Source organism: Schistocerca gregaria, unplaced genomic scaffold, assembly GCF_023897955.1.
Source record: "Schistocerca gregaria isolate iqSchGreg1 unplaced genomic scaffold, iqSchGreg1.2 ptg000428l, whole genome shotgun sequence".
Classification (NCBI taxonomy): Eukaryota; Metazoa; Arthropoda; class Insecta; order Orthoptera; family Acrididae; genus Schistocerca; species Schistocerca gregaria.
The window spans coordinates 2085796-2102163 of record NW_026061855.1 but is presented as its reverse complement, the minus strand read 5'-3'; positions in this window follow the sequence as shown (position 1 = coordinate 2102163).

Sequence of the window (16368 nt, the reverse complement as noted above, 5' to 3'; positions counted from 1 at the left end):
TTCTAAAAGATAACGGACAAGCATAGTGCAGGCAGTCTCCTTAGCAGATGTATTACACTTCCAAAGTCTCCTGCCAGTAAAATGCAGTCTTGGGTTAGCCTTCCCCAGAACATACTCTGTGTGTGACTTACAATTTAAGTTGTTCGTAATAATAATTCCTAGGTATTTACGACCTTTAGATTTTTCTGATTTATCGTGTAACCGAAGTTTAACGGATTACGTTTAGCACTCATGTGGATGACCTCACACTTTCCGTTATTTAGGGTCAATTGCCAATTTTCGCACCATCCAGATACCTTTTCTAAATGGCTTTGCAATTTGTTTTGATCTTCTGATGACTTTATTAGCCGATAAACGACAGGGTCATCTGCAAACAATCAAAGACGGATGCTCAGATTGTCTCCAAAATCGTTTATAGAGATGAGGAACAGCAAAGGACCCTGAAGAACGCCAGGAATCACTTCTGTTTTACTCGATGACTTGCACCTCCAAACTCTGATAGGAACCTAATTGGTATACACTCTGGGCCAGAAGACATGCATTTATTAAGTAATTCAAGTTGCTTCACTACTCCAAGGATATCTACTTCGACGTTACTCATGTTGGCACCTGATCTTGTTTCGAATTCTTGAATATTTACTTCGTGTTCCTTTGTGAAGGCATTTCGGATAACTGTGTTTAGTAGCTCTGTTTTGGCAGCACTGTCTTCGATAGTATCTCCATTGCTATCGCGCAGAGAAGGAATTGATTGTGTCTTGCCGCTAGCATACTTCACATACGAACAGAATCTGTCTGAATTTTCTGCCAGGTTTGGAGATAAAGTTTCGTTGTGAAAACTATTATAAGCATGTCGCATTGAAGTCAGCGCTAAATTTCGAGTCTCTTTAAAAGATCGCCAATGTTGGAGATTTTGTTTCCGTTTAAATTTGGTATGTTTCGTTGTTTCTGCAACAGTGTTTTGACGCGTTTTGCGTACCAATGAGGATGAACTGCGTCGTTTGTTAATTTATTTGGTGTAAATCTCTGAATTGCCGCCGATACTATTTCTTTGCATTCAAGTCACATCTGGTCTGCAGTGAAATTATTAATGTGGAAGGAGTGGAGGAAGATGTTATGTGAATTTTTATGTGCTTTTTTGAACAGGTATATATTTCGTTTATTTGTGGAGGACTTGGGGGTCTGGGTACGTTCAATAATACCAGTATCCGTTTTAATCCTCGTTACTAGTTCAGGATTATTCCGAGTTAACAGGTAAAGCGCGGTTTTCACAACCTTTTACTATTCATGAAGTAAATGCTCGAAATAGTTGTCGGAGAAAGCGTTTAGCAAAATTTCAGATGATGTTTTATGCGTACCTCCGGAATTAAACATGTATTTTCACTAACATATCGAGGATAGATTAAAGGCACCACGAACTATATTTGTATGAGTCGGGTACGCGTTTGAAATTAAACTCAACTCGTCTTTGAACCTTTCAGCTACTGTATCATCTGAATTGGGAGGTCGGTAAAAGGATCCAGTTATTATATGATTCCGGTTGCCAAGAATGTCCTCTGTGCATACTAATTCGCAGGAAGTGTCTACTTCAATTTCGGGACAACCTACTTTGAGGTGAGCCACACGTTTCTTCAAGTCACGAGCTACGTATCGTCCCCTCTGGACCAAACCTGGGTGTTGCTCACAGTAGCCGGCAGTCTGTTGCTTTAGACGGAGTACGTATCGCGCTGATTCTCTGCTCTGCCTGACCCTTCGTGGCTTCCAAACGCCCGGCAGCCGCTCTCTCAGCTCGGGACAGTAGCTCTACGCGTTCACTTTGGGACAGCCACGAACGTCGCCATAACCCTGCTCTCCTGTTCTTCGAGCACTCTGTTTAGCGGCAACTGCTCGCTTTCAGCTTCACAGACGCTTCTCGACGACCCTCGACGTTTTCGCTAACTCGATCGCTATTTCATCCCGTAGCATCTTCTAAAGTCATTCGCTTTACTTTCCACGTTCCGTTCGAGCTTAAGATTCGCAGCTTCTAAGTCATCAAATAGCTTTTCATTCACTTTCCTCGGCTCATTAAATTTCTCTTCAGTCCCTTCGTGAGTTCACCAACCGGCACAGAGGTTGTTTGAGAATAGCGGAAAAAAAAAATTGCATGCAGTTAATGCAATACTAAATCTAACCATAGTACATAACATCGTTAAATGAACCTGTATAATTAATCAACGGATTGTGAATTTGGCACATTAGTTCTACTCATTCCTCTCTCTGGGTACTTCGTTATCACTGTCTTTTTGTGCAGCATATAAAAATCAGGCTAATATTTCAAAGAAAGAAGCAGTTAAGAGCATCGAGTTGCAAGTCTGGCAGCTATTTGGTGCGTTCTGAAGTAGTTAGAGGACACACGATTTGAGTTTTCATGAAACACATTTATTCAAAAATAGCCACAAAGAATTATGGGTGGACATTCTGAAGATATACTTAAGTTGTGCCTGAACACGAAATAAACTAATCTGATCTGGCAAGAAGAAATTACATAGCGCAATTTAACTATGCATACGTGAGGGAAAAGAGAGGAAAGGGAACAGAAACATATGACTTCAGTTATCCAATCAAGCTTCACACGAAAACGACGAAATTCAGAGGAACATTACCTGCATTGCGTGCATGCACTAACATCAAAGGGGTTTACACCGATTGAAACATCTTGTTACAGCAAATACACCACCTGAGAATTCACGCAAGCATCATGAAAAGAAGTCACCTGAGTTGCACATCCAACTGTTTCAAACAGATGTGAGTGAAAATCGCTAAATGTATAAATCAATGAGAGTACACCACTGTAACAACGAATAGATCATGAATCACACCGAATTCATAATAAAACCATCAAGGCGGAAGGCCCCAATGATTCGAGAAACATATGGCCCCCATTAAACAAAGGAAGCTGCTACACGTTCCCACAAAACACGGAAATGCAGTAACGCAAATATTCACCCATCACTTATCAGTTAAAATAACACGGACCAACTATTGAGATTCAGTAATAGAGCGCAACGCTCACAGAATAAAGACAACTCGAGATCACAGCAGAAAATAGAACATGCGATAAACTACAATACATAAAAAGAAATATCGCACATACACGATAACACAAGTTCTGTCATATTCACAAAGCTTTAAAGCACATTAACTCAGGCTAACCATATCCCGTAGAGCGCATTGACACAACAATAGTAGAAAGGAACAAAGCAAACTCCGGACACTGACAAAATCATAGACTCAAGCATCCTATTAAGAGCAATATAAAGCAAGAAGTAATCGAAACACTTCATTCAGGCCAAGAGCTTTTCCGAACGGCTCCACGCATGAAGACCGCGTTTGAAGCTACGACCTATCTCATCACTGGCAGGAGAGGGCTCACTTAAGAGCACAGCTACATCCACCGAGTTCAGTCCGGAACCGCGCGACTGCTACGGTTGCAGGTTCGAATCCTGCCTCGGGCATGGATGTGTGTGATGTCCTTAGGTTAGTTAGGTTTAAGTAATTCTAAGTTCTTGGGGACTGATGACCTCAGAAGTTACGTCCCATAGCGCTCAGAGCCATACATCCACCGACAGCCACCGCTCGGCTCGGAGCGCATGGAAAGCCCACACGGGAAACGGACAATACCAACTTGACAACCACGAAGCTGTCGAACAGCACCGATAGACCTCTTTGCCCACGTAAGAGGTACAAAACTGGTTATCCTGTGCTTCTAGCAGACGAAAAGCAGCTCAAGTACCAAATGCAAGACAAACCTGAAAAGACACATAAAAAGACCTGGTCACACAAGATAGGCTAATGGACGAACTTTATAAATATGGGTCTCGATTACACATGGAATATAAATGGATCACTTAAGGTACTGACATACTGATGCGCAGAACGAGTTGCTTGCACTTAACGTCAGATTATCACTGAAACTTCTCAGTCCTTCTGGGACAGTTAGTAGAACCAACTGCAGACAAACAGAATCAAACAGGGCAACAGTCTTATCAAGCGACTCTACACAGACATTTCAACATATCATAAACACACTAATTATAATCCTTCATGCAGTGATTTATGCGTTTCCTCCTGTTGAGTTACGGGGTACTTTTAATGATATGAGCGTCCACTATCTACATCTATATGTACATGGGTAGACTGCAAATCACACTTAAGTGCTTGGCAGAGGGTTTATCGAACCACCTTCACAATAATTCTCTATTATTCCAATCTCGAACAGCGTGGTGGAATAACTAACACGTATATCTGTCAGTGCGAGCTCTTATTTCCCTTATTTTACTATGATGATCTTTTCTCCCTATGTAGGTCAGCGTTAACAAAATATTTTCACGTTCGGAGAAGAAAGTTAATGACTGAAATTCCGTGAGAAGATTCCGCCGCAACGAAAAACGCCTTCGTTTTGATGACGTCCTCCCCTAACTGTGTATCATGCAGTGACACTCTCTCCCCTATTCCATATTAATACAAAACGAGCAGCGCTTCATTGAAGTTTCTCGATGTACTCCGTTAATTCCATCTGGTATCAATTCCACACCGCGCAGCAGTACTTCGAAAGGAGACGGACAAGCACAGTGTAGCTAGACTCATCAGTAGATGTTACATATTTCAACTGTTCCGCCAAATAAACGCAGTCTTTGGTTTCTCTTCCCCGCATCATTTTCTCTCTCTTCTCTCCACTTAAGTAGTTCGTAACTGTAATTCTTAGGTATTAATTTAAAATTACGGCTTTTAGATTTGATTTATCGTGTAGCCGATGTTTAACGGATTCCTAGTAGCACTCTTGCGGATAACCCCACACTTTTCATAGCTTTGCGCTAATTGCCAACTGCCAACTTTCGAACCATACAGATATCTTTACTAAATTGTTTTGCAACTGATTTCGATCTTCTGATGACTTTACTAGACATTACCTACAAACAGTGATCGTAGATGGCAGCTACTCATGATCGCAACAGAGTTTCACTGGACACGGGGAGAAGAACATTTTTCCATAACACATCCGTCAGTAGTTCTCTTTGATGAACAGGATGTGCTTCACTTCAGCAACTGCTTCATTTCTGCACTACAATAGGGTGTCTCACGGAGACCTAGGAGCTATAAAGAGCTTGGAAAATCCCTGTCGGCTAGTCTCATAGTCTTTAAACCGGAGATGCTTATTTTGCTGTAATTGGTTTTGTGGAACCGAGAATTCATGCAGACTTTTCCCCATGGGAGTAATGTCTCAAACTTTCTACGCTTTGATCGATCCCTGGAAGACCAGTAGTAGGTTCCGAAGCACATCTGGAGGCATTCTGTAATCTGTTGACCTTCAGAGTGTTGATGAAACACAAAAATTGCATCGGGATTGAATACTACATGCACAATGCGGACTTTTCTCCATGGGAGTAATGTCTCAAACTATCTACACTTTGATATGTTCCTGGGAGACCAGTAGTAGATTCCGAAGCACATTTGGAGGCATTCTGTAATTTGTGGACCTTCAGAGTGTTGATGAAACACAGAAATTGCATCGGGATTGAATACAACAGGCACCATGCGGACTTTTCTCCATGTGAGTAAAGTGTCAAAATGTCTACGCTTTGATCGATTCCTGGGAGACCCGTAGTAGTTTCCGAAGCCCATCTGGAGGCATTCTGTAATATGTGGAACTTCAGAGTGTTGATGAAACAAGAAATTGCATCGGGATTGAATTCAACAGGCACCATGCGGACTTTTCTCCATTGGAGTAATGTTTCAAACAGTCTACGCTTTGATCGTTCACTGGCAGACCAATAGTGGTTTCCGAAGCACATCTGGAGGCACTCTGTAATCTGTGGACCTTCAGAGTGTTGATGAAACACAGAGATGGCATCGAGATTGAATAAAACTGGCACCATGCGGAGTTTTCCCCAGGGGAGTAATGTATCAAAGTGTCTATGCTTTGATCGATTCCTGGGAGACCAGTAGTGGTTTCCTAATCCCATCTGGAGGCATTCTGTAATCTTTGGTTCTTCAGAGTGTTGATGAAACACAGAAATTGCATCGGGTTTGAATACAACAGGCACCATGTGGACTTTTCCCATGGGAGTAATGTCTCAAAATGTCTACTTTCTGAACGTTCCCTGGCTGACCAGCAGTAGTTTCGGAATCGCATCTGGATGAATTATGTAATCTGTGGACCTTCAGAGTGTTGATGAAACACAGAAATTGCATCGAGATTCAATACAACAGAACCATGCGGACTTTTCTCCATGGGAGTAATGTCTTAAACTGTCTACGCTTTGATCGTTCCCTGGAAGACTAGTAGTAGTTTCCGAAGTACATCTGGAGGCATTCTGTAATCTGTTGATATTCAGTGTGTTGATGAAACCCAGAAAATGCATGGGGATTGAATACAAAAGCCTCCACACCCACGTTTCTTTACGGGAGTAATGTCTCAAACTGTCTACGCTTAGATATTTCCCTCTAGGACCAGCAGTTGTTTCTGAAGGACATCTGGAGGCATTCTGTGATCTGCGGACCTTCAGAATGTTGTTGAAACACAAAAATTGCATCGCGATTGAATACAACAGGTACCATGCGGACTTTTCTCCATGGGAGTAATGACTCAAATTGTCTCCGCTTTGATGGTCCTCATGAAGACCAGTATTAGTTTCCGAAGCACATCTGGAGACATTGTGTAATTTGTGGACCTTCAGAGTGTTGATGGAAGATAGAAATTTCATCGCAATTGAAAACAACAGGCACCATGCGTACTTTTCTGGATGGGAGTCATGTCTCAAATTGCCTACGCAATGATCGTTCCCTGGAAGACCAGTAGTAGTTTCGGAAAGCAAATCTTGAGGCTTTCTATAATCTGTGGACCTTCAGAGTGTTGGTGAAACACAGAAATTGCATCGAGATGGAATATAACATTCACCATGCGGACTTCTCTCCATGGGAGTAATATCTCAAACTGTCTATGCTTTGATCGCACCCTGGAAGACCAGTAGTAGTTTCCGAAGCACATCTGGACTCATTCTGCAATCTGCTGATCTTCAGTGTGTTGATGAAACACAGAAATTGCATCGGGATTGAATACAAAAGCCTCCATACCCACGTTTCTTCATGGGATTAATGTCTCAAACCGTCTACGCTTTGATGGTTCCCTGGAAGACTAGTGGTAGTTACCGAAGCACATCTGGAGGCATTCAGTAATCTTTGGACCTTCAGAGTGTTGATGAAACACAGAAATTGAATCGGCATTGAATACTACCGGCACCATGCGGACATTACTCCATGGGAGTAATGTCTCAAATTGTCTACGCTTTGATCGTTCCGTGGAAGAACCAGTAGTAGTTTCCAAAGCACATCTGGAGGCATTCAGTAGCCTTTGGACCTTCTGAGTGTTGATGAAACACTGAAATTACATCGAGATTTAATACAACAGGCACCATGCGGAATCTTCTCCATGGGAATAATGTCTCAAACTGTCTACGCTTTGATCGATTCCTGGGAGACTAGTCATGGTTTCCGAAGCCCATCTGGAGGAATTCTGTAAGCTTTCGACCTTCAGAGTGTTGATGAAACACAAAAATTGCATCGTGATGGAAACAACATTCACCATGCGGACTTTTCTCCCTGGGAGTAATGTCTCAAACTGTCTACGCTTTGATTGTTCCCTGGAAGACTAGTAGCAATTTCCGAAGCAGATCTGGAGGCATTCTGTAATCTGTGGACCTTCAGAGTGTTGATGAAAACAGAAATTGCATCGTAAGGGAATACAACATTCACCATGCGGACTTTTCTCCATGGGAGTAATGTCTTGAACTGGCTACGCTTTCATCGATTCCTGGGAGACCAGTAGTAGTATGCGAAGCACATCTGGAGGCATGCTGTAATCTTCCGTCCTTCAGAGTGTTGATGAAACACAGAAATTGCATCGAGATTGAATACAACAGTCACCATGCGGACTTTTCTCCATGGGAGTAATGTCTCAAACTGTCTTCGCTTTGATCGTTCCCTGGAAGACCAGTAGTAGTTTCCCAAGCAAATCTGGGGGCATTCAATTATCTGTGGACCTTCAGAGTGTTGATGAAACGTAGAAATTGCATCGACCTTGAATACAACATTCACCATGCAGACTTTTCTCCATGCAGTAATACTGAAATTGTCTACCCTTTGATCGTTCCCTGGAAGTCAGTAGTAGTTTCCGAAGCACATCTGGACCCATTCTGTAATCTGTTGACCTTCAGTGTGTTGATGAAACAAAGAAATTGCATCGGGATTGAATACAAACGTCTCCATACGCACGTTTCTTCATGGGAGTAATTATCAAACTGTCTACGCTTAGATATTTCCCTGTAGGACCAGTAGTAGTTTCCGAAGCACATCTGGAGGCACTCTGTAATCTGTGGATCTTCAGAGTGATGATGAAACACAGAAATTGCATCGAGATTGAATACAACAGTCACCATGCGGACATTTCTCCATGGGAGTAATGTTTTAAACTGTCTACGCTTTGATCGTTCCCTGGAAGACTCGTAGTAGTTTCCGAAGCACATCTGGAGGCATTCAGTAATCTTTGGACATTCAGAGTGTTGATGAAACAAATAAATTGCATCATGATTGAATACAACAGGCACAATGCGAACGTTTTTGCATGGGAGTAATCTCTCAAATTGACTACGCTCTGATCGATTCCTGGGAGACCAGTAGAGGTTTCCGAGGCCCATCTGGAGGCATTCTGTAATCTGTGGACCTTCAGAGTGTTTATGAAACAAAGAAATTGCATCGAGATTGAATACAACAGTCACCATGCGGACTTTTCTCCATGGGAGTAATGTCTCAAACTTTCTACGCTTTGATAATTTCCTGGAGGACAATTAGTAGTTTCCGAAGCACATCTGGAGGCATTATGTAATCTGTGGATCTTCAGAGTGTTGATGAAACACAGAAGTTGCATCGGGTTTGAATACAACAGGCACCATGCTTACTTTTCTCCATGGGAGTAATGTCTCAAACTGTCTACGCTTTGATCATTCCCTGGAGGACCAGTAGTAGTTTCCTAAGAACATCTGTAGGCATTATGTAATCTGTGGACCTTCAGAGTGTTGATGAAAAAAATACATTGCTTCGGGATTGAATAATACATTCCCCATGAGGACTTTTCTCAATGGGAGTAATGTCTCAAAATGTCTCCGCTTGGATCGTTCCCTGGAAGACCACTAGTAGTTTCCCAAGCAAATCTGGAGGCATTCTATTATCTGTGGACCTTTAGAGTGTTGATGAAACACAGAAATTGCATCGGGATGGAATACAACATTCATCATGCGGACTCTTCTCCATGGGAGTAATGTCTCAAATTGCCTACACTTTCATTGATTCCTGGGAGACCAGTAGTAGTTTACGAAGCACATCTGGAGGTATGCTGTAATCTTCCGACCTTCAGAGTGTTGATGAAACAAATAAATTGCTTCGGGATTGAATACAACATTATCCATGAGGACTTTTCTCTATGGGAGTAATGTCTCAAACTGTCTCCGCTTGGATCGTTCCCTGGAGGACCAGTAGTAGTTTCCGAAGTACATCTGGGCTCATTCTGTAATCTGTTGATCATCAGTGTGTAGATGAAACACAGAAATTGCATCGGGATTGAATACAAAAGCCTCCATACCCACGTTTCTTCATGGGAGTAATGTCTCAACTCTGTCTACGCTTAGATATATCCCTGTAGGATCAGTAGTAGTTTCCGAAATACATCTGGAGGCATTCTATAATCTGTGGACCTTCAGAGTGTTGGTGAAACATAGAAACTGCATTGTCATTAAATACAACAGGCACCATGCTTACTTTTCTCCATGGGAGTAATGTCTCAAACTGTCTACGCTTTGATCGTTCCCTGGAAGACCAGTACTAGTTTCCGAAGCACATCTGAAGGCATTCAGTAATCTTAGGACATTCAGAGTGTTGATGAAACACAGAAATTGCATCGGCATTGAATACAACAGCACCATGCGGACTTCTCTCCATGTTAGTATTGTCTCAAATTGTCTACGCTTTGATCGTTCCCTGGAAAACCAATAGTAGTTTCCGAAGCACATCTGGAGGCATTCTGTAATCTGTGGACCTTCAGAGTGTTGACGAAAGATAGAAATTGCATCGGGATAGAATACAACAGGCACCATGCGGACTATACTCCATGGGAGTAATGTTTCAAACTGTCTACGCTTTGATCGATTCCTGGGAGACCAGTCGTAGATTCCGAAACACATGTCGATTCATTCATTAATCTGTGGACCTTCAGAGTGTTGATGAAACACAGAAATTGCATCGGGATTGAATACAATAGGCGCCATGCGTACTTTTCTCCATGGGAGTAATGTCCCAAACTGTCTATGTTTTGATCGTTCCCTGGAAGACCGGTAGTAGTTTCCGAAGCACATCTGGACTCATTCTGTAAACTGTTGACCTTCAGTGTGTTGATGAAACACAGAAATTGCATAGGGATTGAATAAAAAAGCCACCATACGCACGTTTCTTCATGGGAGTAATGTCTCAAACTGGATACGCTTAGATATTTCCAGGTAGGACTAGTTGTAGTTTCCGGAGCACATCTGGAAGCATTCACTTATCTTTGGACCTTCAGAGTGTTGATGAAACGCAGAAATTGCATCGAGATTGAATACTACAGGCACCATGCGGACTTTTCTCCATGGGAGTAATGTCTCAAACTGTCTACGCTTTGATCGTTCCCTGGAAGACTAGTAGTAGTTTCCAAAGCACATCTGGACTCATTCTGTAATCTGTTGATCATCAGTGTGTTGATGAAACACAGAAATTGCATCGGGTTAGAAACCAACAGGCACCATGCTTACTTTTCTCCATGGGAGTAATGTCTCAAACTGTCTACGCTTTGATCGTTCCCTGGAATACTCGTAGTAGTTTCCGAAGCACATCTGGACTCATTCTGTAATCTGTTGATCATCAGTGTGTTGATGAAACACAGAAATTGCATCGGGATTGAATACAACATTCATCATGCGGACTTTTCCCCATGGGAGTAATGTCTCAAACTGTCTACGCTTTGATTGATTCCTGGGAGACCAGTAGTAGTTTCCGAAGCACATCTGGGGCATGCTGTAATCTTCCGACCTTCAGAGTGTTGATGAAACACAGTAATTGCATCGAGATTGAATAGAACATGCACCAATGCGGACTTTTCTACATGGGAGTAATGTCTCAAACTCTCTACGCTTTGATCATTCCCTGGAGGACCAGTAGTAGTTTCCGAAGCACATCTGTTGGCATTATGTAATCTGTGGACCTTCAGAGTGTTGATGAAACAAATAAATTGCTTCGGGATTGTATACAACACTCCCCATGAGGACTTTTCTCCATGGGAGTAATGTCTGAAACTGTCTCCGCCTGGATCGTTCCCTGGAAGACCACTAGTAGTTTCCAAAGCAAATCTGGACCCATTCTATTATCTGTGGACCTTCAGAGTTTGATGAAACACAGAAATTACATCGAGATGGAATACAACATTCACCATGCGGACTTTTCTCCATGGGAGAAATGTCTCAAACTGTGCACGCTTTGATCGTTCCCTGGAAGACCAGTAGTAGTTTCCAAAGCACAACTGGAGGCATTCTGTAAACGGTGGACCTTCAGAGTGTTGATGAAACACAGAAATTGAATCGGGATTTAATACAACAGGCACCATGCCGACTTTTCCCCATTGGAGTCATGTCTCAAATTGCCTACGCAATGATCGTTCCCTGGGAGAGCAGTAGTAGTTTCCCAAGCAAATCTGGAGGCATTGTATAATCTGTGGATCTTCAGAGTGTTGGTGAAACACAGAAATTGCATCGAGATGGAATACAACATTCGCCATGCGGACTTATCTCCATGGGAGTAATGTCTCAATCTGTCTATGCTTTGATCGTTCCCTGGAAGAACAGTAGTAGTTTCCGAAGCACATCTGGACTCATTCTGTAATCTGTTGATCTTCAGTGTGTTGATGAAACACAGAAATTGCATCGGGATTAAATACAACAGGCACCATGCGGACTTTTCTCCATGGGAGTATTGTCTCAAACTGTCTACGCTTTGATCGTTCCCTGGAAAACCAGTAGTAGTTTCCGAAGCACATCTGGAGGCATTCAGTAATCTTAGGACATTCAGAGTGTTGATGAAACACAGAAATTGCATCGGCATTGAATACAACAGGCACCATGCCGACTTTTCTCCATGGGAGTATTGTCTCAAACTTTCTACGCTTTGATCGTTCCCTGGAAAACCAGTAGTAGTTTCCGAAGCACATCTGGAGGCATTCTGTAATCTGTGGACCTTCAGAGTGTTGATGAAAGATAGAAATTGCATCGGGATAGAATACAACAGGCAACATGCGGACTTTACTCCATGGGAGTAATGTCTCAAAGTGTCTACGCTTTGATCGATTCCTGGGAGACATGTCGTAGATTCCGAAGCACATGTCGAGGCATTCATTAATCTGTGGAACTTCAGTGTGTTGATGAAACACAGAAATTGCATCGGGATTGAGTACAACAGGCGCCATGCGGACTTTTCTCCATGGGAGTAATATCTCAAACTGTCTACGTTTTGATCGTTCCCTGGAAGAACCAGTAGTAGTATCCAAAGTACATCTGGAGGCATTCAGTAATCGTTGGACCTTCAGAGTTTTGATGAAACACCGAAACTGAATCGGGATTGAATACAACAGGCACCATGCGGACGTTTCTCCATGGGAGGAATGTCTGAAGCTGTCTACGATTAAATATTTCCCTGGAGGACCAGTACTAGTTTCAAAAGCACATCTGGAGGCATTCTATAATCTGTGGACTTTCAGAGTGTTGGTTAGACACAGAAATAGCATCGTGATGGAATACAACATTCACCATGCGGACTTTTCTCCATGGGAGTAATGTCTCATATTGTCTACGCTTTGATCGTTCCCTGGAAGACTAGTAGTAGTTTCCAAGGCACAACTCGAGGCATTCTGTAATCGGTGGATCTTCAGAGTGTTGATGAAACACAGAAATTGCATCGGGATTGAATACAACATTCACTATGCGGACTTTTCTCCATGGGAGAAATGTCTCAAACTGTCTATGCTTTGATCGTTCCCTGGAAGACTAGTAGTAGTTTCCGAAGCACATCTGGACTAATTCTGTAATCTCTAGACCTTCAGTGTGTTGATGAAACACAGAAATTGCATCGGGATTGAATACAAAAGCCTCCATGCGCACGTTTCTTCATGGGAGTAATGTCTCAAACTGTCTACACTTTGATATGTTCCTGGCAGACCAGTAGTAGTTTCCGAACCACAGCTGGAGGCATTCTGTAATCCTTGGACCTTCAGAGTGTTGATGAAACACAGAAATTGCATCGAGATGGTATACAACATTCACCATGCGGACTTTTCTCCATGGGAGGAATGTCTCAAACTGTCTACGCTTAGGTATTTCCCTATAGGACTAGTAGTAATTTCTGAAGCTCATCTGGAGGCACTCTGTAATCTGTGGACCTTCAGAGTGTTGATGAAACACAGAAATTGCATCGGGATTGAATATAACAGGCACCATGCGGAATTTTCTCCATGGGTGTAATGTCTCAAACTGTCTACGCTTTGATCGACTCCTGGGAGACATGTCGTAGATTCCGAAGCACATGTGCAGGCATTCTGTAATCTGTGGACCTTCAGAGTGTTGATGAAACACAGAAATAGCATCGGGAATGAATACAACAGGCGCCATGCGGACTTTTCTCCTTGGGAGTAATGTCTCAAACTGTCTACGCTTTGATCGTTCCCTTGAAGACCAGTACTAGTTTCCGAACCACATCTGGAGGCATTCTGTAATCAGTGGACCTTCAGTGTGTTGATGAAACACAGAAATTGCATCGGGATTGAATACAACAGGCACCATCCAGATGTTTCTCCATGGAAGGAGGGTCTGAAGCTGTCTACGCTTAGATATTTCCCTGTAGGACCAGTAGTAGTTTCCGAAATACATCTCGAGGCATTCTACAATCTGTGGACCTTCAGAGTGTTGATGAAAGATAGAAATTGCATCGGGATTGAATACAACAGGCAGCATGCGGACTTTTCTCCATGGTTGGAGAGGAATGAAGAAAATTGTGAAGTAGAGGTAGGTGAGAACCAATGATAATGCAACACATAGTCTGTGACAATGGCAAAAAAGAAGAGAGACGGTGTGTCAGTGAGAAGATACAGCAGCAGTAGGAAGGAGTGAAACAGATAGTATCAGTAATATAGAGCAAGCCAGAGACAGTGACAGCAAGAGGAAATACTACTACTACTACTACTACTACTACTACTAGTAGTAGTAGTAGTAGTAGTTGTTGTTGTAGTAGTAGTAGTGAGTGAGTGAGAATGGGCAAGCCATGGTGAGGGGTATGAGTGATATATTAGTGAGAAGAGAACAAGTATATTTGTGTACCAAAAGTGTTGGGAAATTTTTGGGAAGGTGCTGGGTAAAGTAGGATGAGGCAGCTGGAATCAGATTTTTCAGTCAATTATTTATAAAGGAGCATACACACTTATTTGTGCTTAGAGAGGAGCATTTTCCCATTGGTAGATGAAACACTCAAAAAATATTACGTGTAACTGAAGCAAGTCATCAGGTTCTTCCATTTTCTCCCTATATAACACTTAAAATGCTGAGATGAAGTGGGAGATATGATACTGCGCAAAGAGTTTGACAGAGCACTGAAAGACCTAAGTTGAAACAAGGCCCTGGGAGTTGGCAACATTGCATTAGAACTACTGACAGCCTTAGGAGAGCCAGTCCTGACAAAACTCTACCATCTGGTGAGCAAAATGTATGAGACAGGTGAAATACCCTCAGACTTCAAGAAGAATATAATAATTCCAATCCCAAAGAAAACAGGTGTTGACAGATGTGAAAATTACCGAACTATAAGTTCAATAAGTCACAGCTGCAAAATACTAACGAGAATTCTTTACGGATGAATGGAAAAACTGGTAGAAGCTGACCTCGGGGAAGATCAGTTCGGATTCCGTAGAAATATTGGAACACGTGCAGCAACACTGACCCTATAACTTATCTTAGAAGCTACATTAAGAAAAGGCAAACCTGTGTTTATAGCATTTCTAGACTTGGAAAAAGCTTTTGACAATGTTGGCTGGAATACAGGGAGTCGTTTCTGAAAGTATTTGTATGGAGTGTAGCTTTGTATGGAAGTGAAACATGGATGATAAATAGTTGGACAAGAAGAGAATAGAAGCTTTCGAAATGTGGTGCTACAGAAGAATGCTGAAGATTAGATGGGTAGATCACATTACTAATGGGGAGGTATTGCATACAATTGGAGAGAAGAGGAGTTTGTGGCACAGCTGGACTAGAAGTAGGGATTGGTTGGTAGGACATGTACTTAGGCATCAAGGGATCACCAATTTAGTATTGGAGGGCAGTGTGGAGGGTAAAAATCATAGTGGGAGACCTAGAGATTAATACACTAAGCAGATTCAGAAGGGTGTAGGCTACAGTATGTACTGGGAGATGAAGAAGCTTGCACAGGATAGAGTAGCATGGAGAGCTGCATCAAACCAGTCTCAGGACTGAAGATCACAACAACAACAACAACAACAACAACACTAAAAATCTTGAAAACGGCTTAATGTTTTTCCCCATTTGTGTGTTATTATTAGTGTATCAAAGAAATAAAAGAAGAAACTACTCCGTCTTCATCAGTGACCCATTATAAAGTTAGTTAGTTGCTCATTCCATGGACAATTTTACATGACAGATTGTAATGATGTGGAGAAAGTCATTTTACATTGAAATTCCAAGTTAATTTGTACATATAATTACTTTCTGATCATTTCCTAGTTTGTGTTTTTTCTTTATTATTTACAAAAAGAAATGTGTGTTCAGATTTAAGTTAGTAATTCCTGTTCACCATAGTATCCTTTGCATCACATATATGATGTAGGTATTGTCATAATTAGATACAGCATACATACATCACAATTCTAGATGTTAATATAACTAATATGAAATTAACATTATACAATGTGTTTAAAAAATTTCATAATGGACTAATGGATTGGTATTAGATGTGCCCTATAACAATTCTGACATACAAGCAGTACACTTCAAGAAACAAGAATATACAAACAATATTTAATATTTACAATGAGAACAGCATGTTTGAATGACACTGAAAAGAAAGCAAGAGGTTATTAGTCATCAAGGAATTCAAAATACTCATCCATGATATAGAAACATTAATTTAATACTTAAGTTTTATTTCTGACTTAAATTTTTTGTCATCCATAATTCCCTTGATCTAAATTGACAGTGTGTT